Source organism: Vicugna pacos, chromosome 11 (assembly GCF_048564905.1).
Source record: "Vicugna pacos chromosome 11, VicPac4, whole genome shotgun sequence".
NCBI classification, from domain to species: domain Eukaryota; kingdom Metazoa; phylum Chordata; class Mammalia; order Artiodactyla; family Camelidae; genus Vicugna; species Vicugna pacos.
Window position 1 is genome coordinate 56,541,457 of NC_132997.1, and position 21,332 is coordinate 56,562,788.

At 38.5% G+C, this 21,332-nt stretch overlaps 1 long non-coding RNA gene across 1 annotated transcript; it reads right to left on the reverse strand.

Moving 5' to 3' along the window:
- Positions 1–8: 8 nt before the first annotated feature.
- Positions 9–21,332, reverse strand: LOC140699801 (uncharacterized). The gene is made up of 4 exons (XR_012078045.1): positions 21,161–21,332; positions 10,325–10,709; positions 9,316–9,461; positions 9–70 (listed from the first exon to the last, which is right to left on the reverse strand). It is a non-coding gene; the product is annotated as an uncharacterized lncRNA (long non-coding RNA).

The window sequence follows — 21,332 nt, forward strand, 5'->3', positions numbered from 1 at the left end:
TAAGGCATTTTAAAGATACGTTGGCCTTTATTGTCCTTTAAAATTGTGCAGAGAATCCATATACATGGTTCTAAAAAACAAGAAAAATATATGCTGTTAAAAAAAGAAATATAAAATAAATCCGATGCATGAAACGAAAACAATTCTGTGAATCAATATACTTAGATCTCTTTTCGAGAGAATAGGAATACAGCACGAGACTCTTGTATCTATTTGTTGAGAGATCAAGTTCAGTCCCTCTGAATATAGAAAGGATAATCACATTGTCTCCCCTGTCACAGGCAGGCTAATACATGTATGTGGATTCAGTACAGTGTCTGTGAAGCATCACAATAAGAAAATTCCCTATTACTAGTTCAACAAAGTCAGCAGTGGCTGTCGTCATTACAACTTTCAATGAGAAGGCTCCCTCTCCAGCTCCTCAGCTTTTCTTTCCTCTTCCATTGACCTTTGATGAAGACTTTTCACATTTAACAAAAGTAACCTCATAGTTCTAGAAGTGGTTTTCCACCATTCTGCTTTTGATCACCTTTCTATTCAGAGCTTACTTCAGATTCAAGTGGAGAATAAAAATGACCATGAAAAAGACCATAGAGTTACATGAGTGCTCTCTCTCAACAGCATCCTGAACTGCTGAAGGAGCCCTCTTTTGCTGCTTCTTATGGGAGCACATTGAAACCCAGGAACTAGGTCTCAATACAGGCAAATAAGGATAAAATAATGGGCAACACAGAGCCCCTCAAAATACATATCAACATAAGAGGAGTCATGACTGGATGGCACCACGTCCTTCTCTAAGTAGGATGGAATGTAGGAGGGAATGTTTTGATTTACATTTACTTCTGTTACCCACAGTTGGGCTACAAATAAGAGGTCAAGATTGACAAGTAGAATGACTTTTGCAACACTGGATACACCTGTCTTTTCCTTTCCTTCCTAAGACTCAGTCCTGGCCTTGAGTTGCATAAGGTGGATATAATGGACACTGTCCCATGCTTGAGTGCTGCAGCTCTCACTGAGCAGGATCTCCATGTGTTCTGGCAGGTGGTTCACAATTGGAGGAAGGTTAGGGGAGCCTTTTCCTTGTTCTTATTCCTTAGAGAAAAGAGACTTCACTGGACAATTCTGAGATTGGCCTCTACAAATGGCCCAGGGTCAGTGGCTCTGCAGTCTGGTCAGAAAGTGAGTCAACTTGGGTACCAAGGTGGGCCCTAAATAAGTCTTAAAATATATTGGTGCAAGAACTGCAGGTTCATCTGTGCATTATATAATAACCTTCTTTCTTCTAGTGCTTGATACCAGATAGCTATGTAAATAAATAAATTACAACCAAGTCTGTTCCAATGTTATGACTGTAGAATTTGAGATAATTCCTTTAATCAGCCATCCAAAGAGTTGAGTTCCTTTGTGTCCTGACCTAGGAGTTATCTTTCACCATGAATTTCAGAGTTTTTTGGTGATAAGAGATTTTTAGTATCAGTGAATAAAAATTTAAGCTTCATTCCTGAATTTTCTGGAGAGAAGTTAACAAAAACCTCTGACTCCCACTTATTTCACTGTGGAAGTAACTGCTGGCATTTAAGACTTGTTGAAGAATTTGGGAGAAAAATACAAAGTTATACCATTGTTTCAGTTTTAAAATAGGGATTTCAAAAGTAAGCCAGCCTATTAGAATTCAAAAGAGAACTTCAAAACTCAAATCCCCAACCCACAACTTTTTTTTCAGACAGCCAGATGCTCATCTTCCTCTCACATTAAAAAATATGAAGTACTTAGATAGGGAGCTGTTCTACTTCTATAATTATTAAGGAGTCAAAGATGGATATAGCCATAAAATAAACTATAACGTCTGACTTAAAATTGCTGATAAAAAAAAAGTTCTATGACCCCAAATGATCCTATTAGAATAAGGAACTCTTATTTTTTGAATTAAAAATTGATGGTGCATTAAACCCCTGTATTACTGAATTAGTGGGCTGTTGAGAAAGGAGTTGAGCAATAATCGGAAAACTTAGTACAATAAACAATGATCTATTCTAGATCAGCAGTTATAAACTCCAGCTATACATTACAATCATGGAGAGGAGGCATTTAAAACATATTGACACCCAGGCACCACCCCAGAGATTCTGATATAATTGGTCTGTGGGCGCTCTAAGATCATATTTTTTCAAAACTGCTCCCATCCTTCATTTCCTATCCGGGTATTTCTACCATGCAGTCAGGTTAAAAACTCCTCATCTAGACTAGTTGTCTTGCTTTTTATGATATTAAGCTATTATTTATAATTGATATAAGCAATAAAGAGTGACAGGTACACTTGTAAAATATTTCTTTTATGATAATTTATTTTAAATCACTATTCTCTGAACTTAATGGTTTAGAAAATTACAGTGATCAAGCAAACATAACATAGCATCTACATAGTATTATTTACAAGTAAGAAATATAGATATTGTATGGATGAGATATAGATGAATCTCAAGATGACCTTTTCATTTTTAAAGTGAAGTTGTTTGTAAATGTCTTTGAATGAAACCATAGAACTTTCTATCCAAAACTTCATTAAGGCTTGAAGTTAAATGACTTCCCAAGGTTCATCTCATTTATAATAGGTGCCAGCTAGAACACATATCTCTAGATTCTCATCCTAATGTTCTTTCAGATATTTTTCCTTGATTTTATTTTTAAGAAAGTAAATGTTACTTTTGGGGAATAATGAAATAAACCACAACCAGTTATCAGAAACTGAAACACGAGAGGCAGTTTATAGAGCACTTGTCAAGACCTGGGACTCTGGAATCACATAAACCACAGTCTAAGCCTGACTTTAACATTTACCACCTGAGAGACTTAAACTTTTCTGAATTTCCATTTCCTCATCAGAAACATAAAGATATTATAATAGAACAGCATGAGGAAGAGAACGAATAAAGGCAAATTTCTCTCCTGCTTACATGGCATTAGCTGTTTTCCAACTCTAAGAACTAAGGAAAGGAGGGTGAACCCAGACTTCTCTGTTCAATGTGTTAATAAACAATAAAGTCTAACCATATACATATCTGATAAGAGATTAATATCTAAAATATAGAAGGAACTCATACAACTTAATGGCAAAAAATAGTCCAATTAAAAATGGGCAAAAGATGTGAATAGACATTTTTCCAAGTAAGACATGCAAATGACCAACAGCTACATTTAAAGTTGCTCAAATTACTAATCATCAGGGAAATGCAAATCAAAACCATAATGAAATATCACCTCACATATGTCAGAATGGCTGTTATCAAAGAGACAAGAGATAACAAATGCTGAGGAGGATGTGGAGAAAAGGGAACTCTGGTGCATTGTTGATGGGAATGTAAATTGGTGTAGCTACTATGGAAAACAGCATGGAGGTTCCTCAAAAAATTAAAACTAGAACTACCATATGATTTAACAATTCCTCTTCTGCATATGTATCCAAATAAGATGAAATCATTAGTCAAAGAGGTACCTGCATTCCTATGTTCATTGCAGCATTATTCACAACAGCCAAGACATGAAAACAACCTACATGATGGATGAATGGATAAAGAAAGTGTGATCTGTATGACAATGGAATAGTATTCAGCCATAAAAAGAAGAGACTCCTGCCATTGGCAACAACATGGATGGACCTTGAGGGCACTATGCAAACTTAACTAAGTCCAAGAAAGATAAATACTGTATGATCTCACATATACATGGATTCTAAAAACATTGAACTCAGAAACAGAGTAGAATGGTAGTTGCCAGGGGCTAAGGGAAATAGGGAGATGTTAGTCAAAGGGTACAAACTTTCAGCTATAAAATGAGTAATTTCCAAGGATGTACATACAGAATGATGACTGTAGTTAACAATATATATCATATATTTGAAGTTGCTTTGAGGGTGAAGCTTTAATGTTCTCACTATTAAAAACAACAAAATGTTAACTATGTGAGGTAAAGGATATGTTAAACAACCTTATGATGGTAAGCATTTCCCAATTTATATATGTGTATCAACTCATCACACTTTACACTTTAAACTTACACAGTGTTTTATGTCAATCATGTCTCAGTAAAGCTGGGGGAAAAAAACAAACAGTTACAACGGCTCATTCTCTGCATTTGATCTTTCACATACATTTCAATGGCTGGCATGCTATAATAGCATATTAAATAAGGTAATATATGTGAATCAAATAGAGCAATGCCTAGCATATTGTATGTACTCAACAATATCATATTAGATGCAACTCTTATGCATCACTTAGTGTTGCTCAGTGAAGCAGATGGAAGGTTTTTGTTTTGGGGGGTATGTAAATTGTGTTTGCAACCTAAATAGTTTGTATTATGTGGAACGTTCTTCCATGGAGTCCAAACCACTTCATGTGCATAATTAGTAATATTACAAGTCAATCAGGCAGTCAGCATATGTGTGTGCAAAATTGCCAAGGAAGAGGACAACATCTTTATCCTCAAAAAACCCATACCTTCCTAGTGAAAAGAAAGGGAAAGAAGATGAGCTCTGTCAACCAAGTGAAGTACCAGGCTGGTCAACTCATTGAGCTTGTATTTGATTTTAGTCTCCTCCATGTTACTCTGTTCCTCAGACATGAACTAGGTAGCATTTGGAGAATTAGGAGAAATAGTATCTGCAGGTTTATTTGACACATAGGTTCCATTTATACTGTGTCTCTGGGGACAGGGAATTAATTCAACCAAGAAAAGAAACATTTTGATGCCCTTACCCATCAAATAAACTGATTTTCTGCCAAATGAGTATGATCATGGGCCAAGGGTAGCATTACAATCAGGAAACCAGCAAAGGACAAGATGACACCAGGCTTATTTTATAGGCTTTGTTTTTGATTAACAGCACTGTTAGCGATTTAAAAAGGAAAAAAAAAAAGTCATACAAAAATGATGTCATCTACTTACAGGAAAAAAAAAAAAAGCTACACTCAATGTACCTGGAGTAATATCAAGGTTACAGATGACAAAATAAATATTCCAGCCCTAAAAAAAAGAAATCATTTTCATTCTTTTCCTTCATTACCTTACTTTTGTAATGAAGGTTTGAAGCTATTCTATTTCAGGTTTGTGAAACTTTCTGTAAATGGTTACAATTGCCAACAACTTCATTTGAGGCAAACTAAACTTTCAAATAAAAAAGTGATTTTACTGTATTCATCAATTCCTTTAACAACAGTGTTAAAAACTGAAAAGCCTACTATGAGCTAGGTACTGTGTTATGAATAGTAGTATAAGGGTCTCTGCCCTCAAAGACATTATAATCCAGTGGGGAGAAAGGGACAATAAATAAGTTAAAAAAAAAACCCTAATAAAAACACAGAGGTTATTAATGAAGTATAATGAAGAAAATAAACACAGACTGTGAGGGAGAATAATGGAAGGACCTGCTCTAGACAGGGAGTCAGGGAGGTACTTTCTGAAAATGTGACACCTGAGCCAAGACCTAGGTGATGAGGAGGAGCCAGCTTCACCAGGGAAATCAGGGAAAGAGTTACGCATGCAGAGAAAACTACACACACAAAGGTCCTAATGTAGAAAAAAGCTCTAGTAACTGACAGAAGGGTAGATGATTAGCATGAAGGAACAAGGGAGGCAGTGGTATGAGGCTTGAAGAGTGGTAGAGGTATATCACTTTTAGAGTCTTTGGCCATGGTAAGGGGTTTGAATTTTTTTTCCTAATGCCAGACACTGGAGGTGTTTAAGCAGAAGATGACACATTCTGATACATATTTGATGTGTGTGTGTATGGGATTTCACCGTTTACTAAGAAAATCCAGGTTTCCAACAATAAGTGTGAAATGGAGAGGTGTCAACATTTGTATGACTCAAATGTAAATAAGATTTTCTTTCTTCCTTGATTTAATCCTTAACTATTTGTGGAATCCCAAAGTCAGGCAGATGCTGCACTAGCAAAGGATGTAGAGATGGAGCATAGAGGCTGCCAACAGAACAATTTTAGGACATAGGTCTTTTCTGCACTGGCCTGAAAACGTAGGTCTAGACTGAGGTGACATCTTAAAAATTTGGTGCCGTATTGGAAAGCCAGTCCATGACTCCAAGCCTTATAGAGTCACTCTTTCAAGATCTTTCTTTGTTGGCATGGAACAATTTAGAGTCATAGAAACCTATTATCTCAGAGTTAGGAAGAAACCTAGAACAGTGTTTTTCAAACACAAGATTACCCTGGGATCTTGTTAAAAAGATTTTTGATTAAAGTGGAGCATGAAATTTTACCCTTCTAACAAGCTCCCAAGTGGACCTTTACACTTTGAGTTGAAAATCAGATTATTGTGTTCAGCCCTTCTTTGTCCCATTCACTCTACCATCCAAACCTGAGTCCTCTAAGCTAAGCTCGGCTCTAAGAGCTTATATCTTCTTGTGGATCTCATCAGGGGATCCTCCATTGTATCAAATATATTGAGCATGTAGATAATCTCAGGATTATGAAACAATGAAGCTTTTTTTTTTTTTTAAGTTTTAACCATTGACTTCTTATCTATACTGAGCCAGCACTTGTCTCTCTGTGATTGAAATCATTGGTCCTACGTCAGTCCTTTGGGGAAACACACGGCAGCCTTCTTTTTTGACACAATTTGGGGCTGGCGGTTGCTTAGTTAACAAAAAAATCATTTGAAGTAAAGGGTCATGTTTTGAAACAATGCATGTATTAAACATTTTATTTTAACTTAAAACATATGAATGTACATTCATTCACCAATGTTCTGTGTAGATGCAAGGCTAGGAACATGGATCTTTGATGATCTTTATCAGTTTATGTTGTCTGTCAGCATAAACCACTCTTATAATAACACATCAAACCTATGTGAAACAATGCTGGAATGAGAGCAAAGTACATTGAAGGGGAGAAAGAAAACCCTGGATTGGACGGGTCTGCAGTGATATGGCTCATTCCTAGCAAAGGCATTGTGTTGGATGGGGTAGAGCAAAAGCTGCAGAGAGCAAAAAACACCTATAAGCAGTGGCCACACAGTCATGTAGTGGAGATCTCTCCTTATGTATGTTAAGTCAACATGATTTGTCACCTGCATTAAGTGAGGAAAACACTCAACGATATTTTCAGACTGTCCTACCCATGTCATAAGTACTAATAAAAATATAAAAACAATCCCAAAGCTCCTAAAAGTGAGGTCAATATAAAGTTCATGGTTGTCAGTTTTCCTTTCATCTGATAAGATAGTTCAAGACTTACCAATTCATGGGATGCTCAGACAACTCTTTGATTTCTAATTTGAGACTCAGTTTCTGTCTCTGTCCAACAAATTGACTTTCACTTATTATATATTCTCTAATAAATTAGTCTGTCCTAAGATGTCTCTTTTCCTCAAATTTCTGGATCATGTTTTCCTTTTATAATCCTTCAAAAAGAGTTGATCTATCTGAATGCTCTACTTAAAATTTAAAGACAGAGATTTTTCAAGTATGTATTTGTTCTTAAAATCTAGTGATATATTTTATTTAACAAGTAGCATCTATCCCAAAATACTCATCCTCACATAAAGAGTTTAATGATGACTTATATTTGTACAATACAGTGTGCGTTCACATTCATCAGCTTGCTTAAGTCTCAGAGCCAACTGTGGGAGGGTGGTGGTATTGTTTCCTTTTTGAAAAGACAAAGTGAAACTCAGAGGTGGCCCGTGGCTTGTAATATATGTGGGCCACCCAGTGAGAAAGTGGCAGAACTAGGGCTGGAAGGAACCTAGTCTTTTGAGTCTTCTGGCCTCTTTTTAAATCTCCCAATTGTATCAACCAAGGCCAAAGAGCAATAAATGGGGCTTCTGCCCTTACACCTCACAACTCTGTGATGCTGAAATGTTTTGACAAGTTCAAATGATGTTATTATTTATTTGATATAAGACTCTCTTCCTCCTTCCGAAAGTGTGTTAAAGAGCTCCAAGATTAAAGGGAAATCAAATCACCTAAGAAGTTTAAAAAAAATTTGTTTTAGAATTTTATAATATATCTGGAAGTGGTTCTATGTAATATTCACAGTTTTGAAACTAGGATGGAAAATCTCTGATGTTGATTTAAGCTTTGGGGGATGGGCATCGGGGAAGCATGGCATCATAACTGGTTTATGGTAAATAATCATCTCTTTGTTTTGTTATAGCAGAATATACATTCAATTTTAAAGGCTATTTAGAAAGTAAACTACACTACACATTTTTACATAGGTCAGTGGATAAATACAGACCACAAATAGGAAAAAAAGTATTTTCAGCAACCCTGATTCATACTCTGATTTGGACCACTCTTTGGGACAACTTTAATGACCTAACACTCAAGGTGGGGAATTCAAAATTTGGAAGAAAAATGTAAAAGCAACCCTGTGAATCATTTAGTGTAAGTCTGGTTTGCATTTATTCCACCCGAGGGAAGTTTCATTATTAATATGGTCAAAAGAGCTGGTCCTAGCTTCAGACTTTTTCTGTTTATAAAGAACAGTCTCCATATTTTCAGTTATAAGAAAAATATAATCTCTAGTTATATAAGTATAATCCCAGCAGAGATAATTCAACCATCAAGATCTTTTTTGAACTCCAAATAGAGTGAGATAAGAAAGGACTGAGAAATTTATGTTTCACCAGAAGCTTTTAGGTTCCTCTCTCAGTTACTATACATGTCATTTTCTCTGTCATGTAGACATACTTAGTGAGATTTTCATGACTCGTATGACTTTCTTCTTGATCAAGATGACCTTCTGGCCCTGCACCACCAAAACAATCATTATAAACTGATACGCTCTTGAATCTTTTTAAAAAGAACACACCGTTTATATTTGACTAAAGATCTACATCTACTGTCATTTTCATATGGTTCCCTTATTTGTTATACACACTCAGAACTTGTCTTTCTTTTTTTACTTTTAATACTACAGATTGACTCCCACCCCCATCTGCACCCCTCACACCACCAGTGTTTTCATCCCCTAGGGGATTAAGGTTTGGCTCGTTTAAAAGGTTGATACCCTGCAAAATATATCCATACAGTACTTCACACCATACACTATTAACTGTAGGATAACAAAAAACTAAGATGAATATTGAAATGTGTAAACTATAATCAAATCTGCTTCAGTTTTCTGAGATCATAGATTTTCCTTATAGTGAGACTAGCTAAACAATAAATCTACATGCCCATTTTCAAGTCTAAATAAGAGTAAAAGGAAAAAGATGATGTAGATATTGGTGCACATTGTTCAGGGCTCTTTGGTTAAAACTGAGAAGGAGATGGGCTTTCTCTGATACTCACACCTCAGGTGCTCTGTGAAGTAGTGTTGTCTGCTGGCTTCCTGGGATACCACACTCCTTGTTGAATGGAAACGGAAAGGAGAGAATTCCAGCAATGAAAATGAGGTCCCCACGTAGAAGACACTTGCTTCATTCAAGTAGAGATGACTTTGTTTAGAGTTGTGGTGGTAATGGTGGTGATAATGGTGGCGGAGATGAAAAAGTGGAAGAATTTAGAACAGATTTTGGAGGACAATTAATAAAATGTAGTGATGAATTAGATTTAGAGGTTGAGGAAAAAGAGGATTCAAGGACATTCTTTAGGTTATTTTGTCTGAGCTGCTAGGTAGATGGTGGTGGTGGGGAACATTTATTAAGACTAAGAGGAGCAGGCTTTGAGTATTCAAGGGGTGGAAATTAAGAGTTCTGTTTTAGACATGATGTATTTAAGGTAACTATTAGCCACCCAACTAGAATTTAAAGTTGGAATTTGGGACCGAGGAGTCAGATATTTTAAACATGTAGCCCTCTCAGCAGCCACTCAAATCCTATGACATAAGACATAGCCACAGCGTGATGGCTCTGACAGAGGCGAGGGATCAGGTAACAAAGAAGCATTTCTCACACACGAGTGCTTCAAGTATAGACACTACAGTGTTTTGTTTTGTTTTTCCCCATTGCTGGCTGTGCCTACTTGCCTTTAAATCACACAGCCACTCTAACACTTGGCTTGGAAATCTGAGGGTGGATCAGCCCTGTTACAGAAGGTGTAGGAGGTAACCAGACGGATCACTCAGCTCTCTCTGACTGAGGCTCTGAGTGTGAATGCCCTCGGAGGGCGTGGATTTTCCGTACTGAATCTCTCTCAGCTATCATGACATTTCTCTTCCTCTGGATAAAGGTGAGGACAGCTGTCAGACCTTTCTCACTGCACATGTTTCATGCATGACAATATAAATGACTGGAATTCACACATCAGCCAACTATTACTCTAAGATGATCCTCAGTGATCCTCACCTCCTTGTACTTACGTCTTTGGGTACATTCCCACACTGAATCAAGGGTGAAGACTGCTCCAAGTTGCCAATAGGTGAAGATGAATGGCTTTCAAAACTAGGTCCTAATGGCACTGCAACTTCCACCTCATTCTCTTGGATTGCACACTCTGGAGGGAGCCAGTTGTCACTCTGAGAACACTCAAGTGGCCCTGGAGAGTTCACGTGGAAAGAGATTGAGGTCTTCCACCAACAGCAAGCACCATCTTACCAACCATGTGAATGAGCCCCTTGGAAGTGGGTCCTCCAGCCTCAGTCAAGTCTTCGCAAGGCTTCAGCTGACATCTCACTACAACCTCTCGAGGGACTCCAAGTTAGAACCACTTATCCAAACTGTTCAAGAATCCCTGACCTAGAGAAACTGAAAGACAATATATACTTATTATTATTTCAAGTTTTGGGGTGATTTATTATGCAGCAATAGATGACATTCATTTCATCCTTTACAAAGATAGCATTGTTGTTATGAACAATCTCATGACTAGAACTTTCTATTTTGTGATCTTAAAAACATGGAAAATAAATTCACCTGTAAGTTTTCTGGAAGAGAAACAGCCAAACAATCAACTTACAGACTCTCCAAGCTCCATGCTAAGAACCAACACAGTAGAAATTGTGATTGTAAATAAGAATATCAAATAGCCTAAATTTGTTAAATTGTGATGTTTTAGGAACTTAGCCTGCATGACAAAAGAAAGCACAAAAGTATTTTGGATCTTTTGTTTTTATATCACAGACAGTTCCAAAGTTCAGAGGAGGGAACTTTGGTGTTTCTTTTACACCAAAGCAAACTGAACTGTGCTGTTTTATTTGTCTGAAAATAGGAAATTATGCAATTTTGACTTCTGAATATTGGTCAGAATTATTCCCAGCAAATACCTCCTAGGATATATCTTCTAATCAAAACTTGCTGGGAAGTATTTTTGTTTTCATTTTGTTGTTGTTTTATGGAAACTTGTCCACCTTTACCTGGAATCCAAACTAATAGAATTTATTAAATCATAAACTCATTTTCTGTGCAAACATCCCCCAAACTTAAAATAGTACACTCTGCTGTCCTGGCCTGGCTCTGCTGTTAACAGTTGGGAGTCCCTTCTTACCCACAACGTAGTGACTAAATGGCTAAACACTGATAATCCTGTACCATTTTAATCAGTTTTGAGTTTATTTTGCATCCATTATCTTATTTGAATCTTAAAACCACTCTATAGGTGGGCAGCTCATTCCATTTAACAGATAAGAAATCCAAGGCCCAGAGAGGTTATTCTGCAGCCTCATTTCCTTAAACAATTTACCAAATTTCTTTACCTCTTTGAGAAATGAGTGGGTTGGACTGCTTTCTGAAGTCTTTTCCAGTCCTAAAATTCCTTTACTTCAAGCAACTTTCTCATGATCAAGTCAGTATCAGAGATACAGACAGCACAGACTTGGAGTTAGATGACCTGGATCTTTGTTCTACAATCAATTGGCCTTGAATACTTGGAAGAAACATTTAAACTTCCCGAATCTCAGTGGCATTGTACATAAAAGAGGATTAACAAGGTACACCTGATAGCATTATTTTGTAGGCCAAATGGAATAAAATATGGAAGTCACTTATTGGCTCTGGGAACTTGATCTAGTTACTCTCCTCATGTCCCAGGTTCTCATACTTAAAATATGGAGAATGGGCAGGAGCAGGTTCACTTTTGGTAAAACACAGTGGATATGGTGGTGCATCCCCAAACCCCCCTCAGGGCTGCAGCACTCATTCCCCAGCAGCCTGGGGCTTGTCAGCTAACAGTTCTCATCTTAGTCTCTCTAGAGAATTGCTTGCCACTGAAATCAGCTGCCCTATCCAAGGTCACGTCCCCTTCCCAGGAAGCAGCTTATTTCCAGTGACTGTCATTTCAGGGCTGTAAAGGACAGGCTCTCTTGCCTTAATTTGGGGAAAATGTGAAGGGCTATCCCAATCTAGAGCTCCTTTTGAGATTGGCTGAGCCCACTGTTGTAACACATCACAGTCCAATCTTTCTGTATGCCCAGTCTTATTTCCTTCACTCCCTTGCAAATGCTGTTCCTGAGAGCACTCCTTTCAGAAACTTCTTGCATGCAAATTTCCACCTTAGAGATTGTTTTCTGGGAACCCAACCATTCTATTGTAACATGGCAGTAGTGAGATAACAGGTAAGAGAGTGCTTTGAAAACTGTAAAGGTAGCAATATTGGATACCATTTACCATAGCATAATGAGGATTGTCTAGAAAATACTGAACTGATGTGTATTTCTCTATTCCTCCCATAAGTTGTGTTCCTCTGCAGCCATTCTACCATAATGTCCCGAGGGAAGAGGGAGGACAAATGTCACCTTTGAAGTAGGGTATGATGTAAGAGCAGTGCCTTCCAATCAAGAAGGGAAATTAAGGGAAAGTTTCAGATTAGGGAGGGGAGAGGCGAGATGAAAGGAGTGATTAGGAGAAGGAAGTTGGATGCTGGTGTCCACACTTTACTATTCTTGGGGTGGAGTTGTGTAGGGAGGTGATAGAAACATCCAGATAGCTTCAGGCTAGTTGAGAACCATAGGGGTAGTGACTGCCTCCTCTGGGAATGGGCAGAGGGAAGCTGTAAGATAGGAGGAAATCCATTAGCTTTGTGTGGCTTTAGAAGCAGCGGCCTAGCACTGCAGAAAGAGCCCCATCCCTCATGCCCTGCATGTGACGGGTGGAAAACAGGCAATGCAGAAACTCAAGCATGCACTCCCCCTACTCCCCATCCAGGGGAGGGCAGGACCCTGAGAACAGGGGCAGGCTGGGAGAAGCCCTTGGTTGAGTAGAGGAGGAAGGAACTCTGTAAGACCATCAAAACAGAAAAACCTGCTAAAAATATGACAAGCTGACTTCAGGGAGAAATCTTGATGAGATAATGCCAGTCTGGAAGAGGGTTGAAGATTGCAAGATAGGGAGGCAGGAAAAAAAAAATCACTGCCTGCGACAGTGCAGAAATGAATGTTTTCTTGATAAAAATAATTATTAAAAACGTAGATTTATAAACAAATGTAAAGTGACATGTTTTGGTTTGTGATCTGCTTATGTTTTATATTTCAGAAGTATTTACTTCACGTCCTATTTACATTTTAACAGCATTAATACTTTGGCCTTGCTATGTTCCAGTATAATGCATTCCTTATTTATAGCTCCGATAGCTTTTGTTTTCTGGAAACTCTGTTGGATTCTGTCATCTGTTGTATCTGATGGGAAGTTTAGTAGAACCCATCATTAGTGATATCAAAGTTGATAACTTGTTGACATTTCCACTGTAAGCCCTAATTTTGAATTGTTTATGCATAATTATGGCTTTACCTTACATTGGGCTGAAAGTTGACAGAATTTCAGATAGCCTTTGTGAATGCTGACTTAAGATTCATTTCTAAGAGCAGGGGAAAAAACTGTAGCAAGGAAAAATGTTTTTATAACTAAAATATAACTAGTTTCTTAAGTATAAATAAGCTGGTAGTTAATGTGAATCAGATGATGTTTTGTTTTTAAAAAATAAACTGTTGGAAGCTTAGATTTTAAAAATACTTATGTGCAGTTTGAATCATTTAAATATAATTGGAATACTAGTTGAAAATGTTATGCTTTGCTTTTTACAATTTGTACCCCCTAACTGAAGGCTTAGAGAATAATGTAATGTATAAAATGAAACATGGCTAGCATGCAGATTTTTTTAATTGAGTGAAATGAAATAATCTGAGTGCTTATCTAATGAACCATAAGTGGTTCTATACTATATCATCAGACGAGAGATGTCTTTCATTTGTAAGTGTGTTAATATATTCTCAAGGAAAAAGGACTTCCAGTGATTAAATAAAGACTAGTTAAATGTCCCAATATCCAGACTTATAACCGTGCCTTTCTAAGATCATTTTTGCATAATGTTATTTGCACCCTAAAAGCTTTACCTAACTGAAGCAGTGTTTCAAAATAAGTTTTAGAAAAGTTAGGGTGGTGTTGATTCTTTTTCTCTAATAGACCTGATGCAAAGCCATAATACAAATAAGGATTCAATTTCAGTTTATTATTTCTTGAATTTAGACTTTTAAGACTTATATGATAATACAAGCATTAACTATTTAGTAGCTTTATTTTTTGTGTAGATATGCTGATGCAGTTTTAATAGGGCTTAATGTTTTTAAAGATCAACTTTCTCTGCTACTGCTTTCAAAATCTAGTCTTGACTGAGTGGTTTTTTTTTTTTTAACACACAGCAATTTTATCAACTACTATGGACAGTCCATACTTGACAGGCTGGAAGAAAACAGTAATTTATGGTGCTAATATGTCTATTTTTTGATAATAAAGAGAACAAAAATATTACATTGGTATCTATAGAATCATAAAATAATTTTTTCAAGTCCTTAATATAGGGAAAATTTTGTATCTAGTCTTAGGCTATGATGTGGAAAGCAGTTTATTATAATTGCCTCAAATTACCTCTCCCAATGTAATAGAACAAATGTTAATAGTTGCATTATGACTTTTAGATTAACTTATTTATTAAGTTTATTTATTATTAAGCTATTGTATTCAAAACAAAGCAGGAAAATATATTGAGAAAGTGTTATGTTTATAGAGGGCTTTTTTAATGTGCTGTGTTTCTGAAATGTAAACACACATTTTCAATGCATACTTAAGTAACAGGGAAATAAAACGAAGAAATGAAAAATTGTAGTAAAGTGCATGTTATCAAACTGAACCATTTGAATGGTCTTGACATGTAATTGTGGTTGAATTTAAACTTCAATGCAATAATTCTTGAAGTATAATTTTTATTTAATATATGTCTCTGAATTTAAATATGCATAATAGGAAAAATATGGCCAGAATGTACTCTAGAATGTTTTTCTCCTCAAAGTAATTGATTTTTATTTCCTTTTTTATACTTACATATTTTCCAATTTTTCTATAATGAATATATTAAGTTTTGAGTCAGAAAAAAAAATGCTAACAAAGAGCTTGAGAGGAATGGCCATCTGATTCTATTAGTAAAATTATCTTTAATAAGAAGACTGAAAAGCAGGCCAGGGGAGATGATGGAACCTGACATGCCATGGTGTAAAGCTGGGATCTTATTATAGAGTTTAAGGGGAACTAGTGAAAGATTTGAATCTGAAAGATCAGTTCAGGTACAATGCAAAGAATGGATTAGAAGGGGTTAAGTGACAGGCACAAAGTCCACCTAGTAGATAGTTATAAGAATTTGAAGGAAAAATTATGTCTGTTTATACTGAGACACAACCCTTGTGTACTTTCTCAAATCCCTTAACTGTCTTCTTCTATCTAGATCAGAGCCTCATCTGTGCCAAGTTATTGCTCTACTTTTGAAGTTGGGCGAAGTACCACACCTTGGGCATAGGATCTGCCTTCCTGGGAGCCACCATGTGGCCAGATGATACATCCCAGAAGTTTGGGGGCATTTAGCTCCCCTTCATCAATGGCAAATGGAGCCAGGAGAGATGGCAACAGGTACAAAGCCCTCCTCTCTCTCTCTCTCTCTCTCTCTGTTACTTCATAACCCCTTCAGAGAAGTCTCATGCCTGCTGAACGATTTGTGGTATCATTACACAACAGTAACCAGTGTGGTAACACAGTGCATCTCACCAAGTCATAGCTTCCCTTGCCTCATTCCCTCCTCCCCTTCACTCTGCCCTTCTGGGCTGGTGCTTCCTAAGGAGAATACCTCATGCTCTGCTTTCTACAGTAGGTGGGCTTAACCTGGCTTTACCAGCATCATGACAGGGGGAGTGAGTGCAGAAGAGGACAGAAATTCAAGAGATATTTAGATGGCAGTATTGGCACCTGTTTGGTGGCTGATCTAGTATGTCGGGACCAAGGGACAGGAGTGTATTTAAGTTGACTCCTAGGTTTCTAATTTGGATAATCAAATGGCCAGCACTAGCATATATTAAGCCCTAGCTCAATATTTATTGAATGAAAGAATGTATGAATGACGGTACTATAACTAAGGTACTAAGTATTAAGTACTATAGTTAAGTACTAAGGTAGAAACTTAGGAGGTATGTTTATTAATGTATTATAAGTAGAATAATCTCAAGGAGATTTTAACAAACATTTAGCAGGGGGTGTTTCTAGTCCTTTCTTAAGAGACTCTGATTCAGATATTTATGAATGAGTGCTCAAGGCCTTGGAAGGAATAGTGAGATGTTGAGCCTAGAAGGGTGTTGATAGACTGTCTGCACTTCAGATTTTGTTCTTACTGAATCTGAAAGTGAACCTAGTCAGTTCCAAATAATACAGTGGAGTTTAAACCATCTCAGTCGTCCGTGATTCACAGAGCAACCAGGCACAGTTAACAGAGTGCTAAGTCCTGAACATCTCATTTCTGAGCTGTTTTCATGAAAACCCACAGAGAAACAGAGCTCAAAAGCCTTGCAGAGATTATCTGGCCCAGTTCCCCTGGTTCAGGGATGATTTGGCACACAGGTTTAGGAAAAGCATGGATGTTTGTTCTTCTGTAGAGCTGACTGACACTCAGCTACCAAATAACAATATTATATTATAGAAAAGCTGGCCAAGAAAAACTTACGAAACTAAAAAGCAAGGAACATCTTTTATTCAGCTATGATAGAATGGGTGACCCCTTGAAGGTACAATTTCTTTTTTGCAAAGTTAGGGATATCTTGACGTAAATGGAGTTTATGACTAAGCATAAATGCTAGAGTAGAAATGGCTATAAAATAATTATTGTGCTTAGTGCTAAAACTGAAATTACTGGCCTAAAAATCATAATGAAAACTCCAGTGCCTATCCGAGTGGAGCAGTACCTATGTTATAAAGTCATTGAGAAAGGGGAAAATCAAGTACAGTCAAACATTTGCAAGTGTTTTCTTTAAAAATACTCATACATAGCTTACTATGTTCCAGGCACTGTTCTAAGAAATTTATAAATATTATTTATTTAATCCTTGTAATTAAAGAGATACTAGTATTGGCCCTTTTCACAGATGAGGAAACTGAGGCACCAAAGGGTAAACAATTTGCTCAAGGTCACACACTACTCTGGTGGATTCAGGATTCAAACTCTTTTTTCCCAACTGCCTTGCATTTGAGGGCCATGCTGTTCAGACAATCAGTATATCTTTAAACACCCAGCAGGTACGTTGATCATTAGGTAAAGAGCATAGAGGAACTGAGAGGATCTGAGGAGAGTGCAGATTCATGTCTCCCATCTCATGTTTATTTCCGTACATTTGCTGAGTAAAATGGTAACAGAATTCACCACACTATTTACATTGGTTTTTTTTTTCTCCGTCTATCCCTACCCCACTGGGTGAGTGTAGTTTGATTCACATATTTATAAGCACATAGGATTAACTCCATTGGACTAGTCAGGTTCCATCATGGAGCAGGAGCCATTGAGGGATAAGCTTATGAGGTTGGAAAAGCATGAAATTTGGGAAGGGGGTGCTGCTTATACTAATTGAGGGACACCTTGTTTCCCCATTATTGTTCCAGGTATGAGACTCTTCTTATTCATCCATTCAACAATTATTTATTGGGTACCTTTTATAGGACCAGCACTGTTTTAGGCTGGAGATAATCCGACTGTACTATGACCAAGATCAACCATGTCCCTATACACATAGATCATACATTCTAGAGGTAAGACAAACAATAATCAAGGAAACAGGCAAACATTTGATAAGAGATATGAAGGAAAACAGGGTAGAGAATAGCTATGGCTATGTTGTAGCTATACTAGGTGGGATGATCAGGGGTCCTCTCTTAGGTGACATTTGAGCAGAGACCTGAATGAGGTAAGGGGAAGCCATGCAGAGACGTGGGGTTGAAGGCAGAAGAAATAGCAAATGCAAAGACCTGGAAGCAGGAGTCTGCTTGACACTTTTTGAGGAACAGTGAGTAGGCTGGTGTGACTGGAGAGGGAATGAGCAAGTAGAAAGTGACAGAAGATGAGGTGAGAGAGTCAGATAAGAGCCAAATCATGTGGGCCATTGTTAGGAGTGTGGGTTTTATCCCAAGTGTGATGGGAGACAATTAGTGGATTTTGAGCAGGAGGAGTGAACACATTTCATTTATATTTTAAAAGGACTGCTGTGGCTGCTGTGTGGAGATTGAAATGTAGGGTGAAGGAATGGAAGCAGGGAGAATAATTAGGAACCTATCGCAGTAGGTTTGCCAAGAAATGATGTTTGGACTAGTTGTCAGTGTAGGAGGTAGAAAGATGGGATGGGATTTGTGATAAGTCTATATCCATATCCATCTTCACATCTATAAATTAGAGCTGACAAGGGTGACTGATAGATTGGATGTGGAGTGTGAGAGAGAGGAATCTAGGGTGATGGGAGAGGGGGGAAACTGCATTATTATTTGAAAAATATTTCTCAGGGAAGATGATGATGAGGGAAAACTGCAGGGGAGACATTTTGAGGTAAAATGGGATTAGGATCCTGACCACAAGGGACACCACCCTCCTCCTCTCTTGGGGGACTTTCTTGGTAACACGACAGGAAGCCCACAAGAGGGCATACTTCTCTCATCCAGTCAGAATCATGGACACCTGTTCCATTCCTCTGCTGAAAAGTGAGTCCAATCACAGCCAGAGGAAGAAAATCCTACCTTTTTTGCAGGTAATGAAAAACTTACTAAAGGAGGGATCTGTGTGTATATAGTATCTATGCTGTAAATGTACTAAAAATAAATATATATGTACTTTATACATATCAAATACATATACCAATGTATATGATATAAATATATCCCTTGCATGCATAGAAATAAGTTAGCATTTACCTAGTTATAGGTACCTTACACTGCTTTATAGTTCAGTACTGGCCTCAAATCCTTTGTCAGCCTCCTTCATCACACAGTGATGGTCATTCTCAAGCCAAAAGCCTCTCAAAATCCATTCCTTCCCCCTCTGGGCCCTAGTACACAGGAAATACTATCTGACATAGCACCTTTAGAAACCAAACAATGTAATGCAGGAAGGAAAAGCCAGTCCAATTTAAGACTCACATAAGTTCTAACAGCTGCCTTGTGTATACAAGAGTGCCGACTCTCTCAGAATTGTGCTTTATGTACATCTAAAATATTTTAAAGCTCCCCCATTTTCATTTGATACCGAGGCTGCCCTAATCAGATTCCTCTATGATTAGCAAAGGGAGAAGATGTGCAGAAAAAGGAAGAGGAGGTAAAGAAAGAGATGTTTTTTGTACATCTCTGTTGATACATTATCATTACCCTAGTGAAATATTCTCAAAGAAGAGTGAGCTTCTCTGGGAAATGGTTACAACAGGAAACTCAAAAGTCAAAGTCATGTCTTTTTTTAAAGCCACATTATGAGGAAAGCCTATGCATCACTATCATTTCATCCAGTTTCTTCTAATTAGACTGAAAACTGTCAAAGCAAGGATTGGAGATGTGACTAGAGGGTTCCAGGTTTGTTCAACAGATGTAAAAACTCATACTGTTAAAGGGGTGACCTTTGAAAGCTGACTTTTCCAACTGCCATAGCCCTCAACTGATATTTTAGTGATAAACATAGCCAACTCTCATAAATAGTAATAAGAATTATCGATTCTTCCTACGCATTGGACTTTGTGTTAAGCACTTGATTTGAACTATCTCATTAACTCTTAATCCTTACACCACCACTATACTATAGGTACAAGTTACATTTTAGGAATGGTGAGACTAAGGCACCAGGTACCAAGAGGTAGACTAACTTGCCACGAAGCAATGGAAGAGCTATTATTTGAACCTTGTACCCTGAACACTTAATATCCTGTATGCTTTTGATTATTTTCAGTGAAACCCAGCAATCTCTAGGACAGGAAACACTGAGCTTACGCATTTTCAGCTGGTGACTACAGTGGGACCAGAGGGCCCATTTATGCACTTTGCCGGGAATAGGGGAGATTCGCCTTAAGTTGAAGGCTGTGAACAGACTTATTTTATTCTGGTGGAGATTATGTGATGACTGAAGCTGTCAGATAAAAAAAGGACCAACATCTTTTAACATCATTTTCCTGTGAGTTGTGGTTTTTTTCCTTTAGGGCATTTCCTCTAGTTTTCTAAATTTCACAAACCATTTGCGCAATGACCTGGGGTGTTATGACGTTCTTCAGTAAAATCTAAGGCCAACTTGGATGAAGGCCAACTTTTAAGTAAGAACATGGTCTGCCCTCGCCTTGGTTAAACAAATCGAATGGTAACGATTTGTACAGACGCAAGCTCTTCGAAACAGCCCTGACTCCTTGGCAAAAAACTGCCGCGAGCAAACAAACGCCAGAGGGGCTCGCTTGTCCACGCTATGCAGGCTTCTTAGAAGCTTCTCCCTCTCCTGGGTAGGGACGACGTGAGGGGAGAGGGGAAGGGTAACAGGTTGGCCTCATCTGGGATGACGCCCCTCATCGTCCTTGGAAGGTTCATAGGAGGCAGGGGCGAGTTGCTCCGCAGAAGGAAAGGCCTGCGTCTTAGTGCGGGGCAGAGGGCAAGAAGGAGGAACCCCGCCCTCAGTCCCCTGAGCGATGAGCGCGCCGCTCCCCCCCCCCCCCCCAGGAAACGTGCCCGCCTGTCTCTTCCCCCTTCACCACCTCCTGGGGACTTGGGTTGTAAACTCCCACGCAGTGGGTGGACTCGGTGACGCGGCGGGGCGAGGCCTCCCTCCCGGTCCCCGCCGTCTCGTCTCCAGTCTCGCTCCACCACACCAATGCCCCTCCCCCAACCCCCCAGCGTGGCTCCAGCATAACAACGCCAAACCGCCGCCCTAACCACCCTTCCCAAACCCTGACCTCCCGACCGGCCTTCCTCGAGCCCCCGGGGGCGTCTCCCGAGTCCGGACCACTGTTGTATCGTCTGCAGGAAGGAGCTGCAGCGCGGTAGCCCCGCCCTTCGGGCTTGGACTCCCTCAGCCCCTTGAACATCTGGGTGCGGGAGTTAGTGTTCCAGATGTGGCTCCTGGGC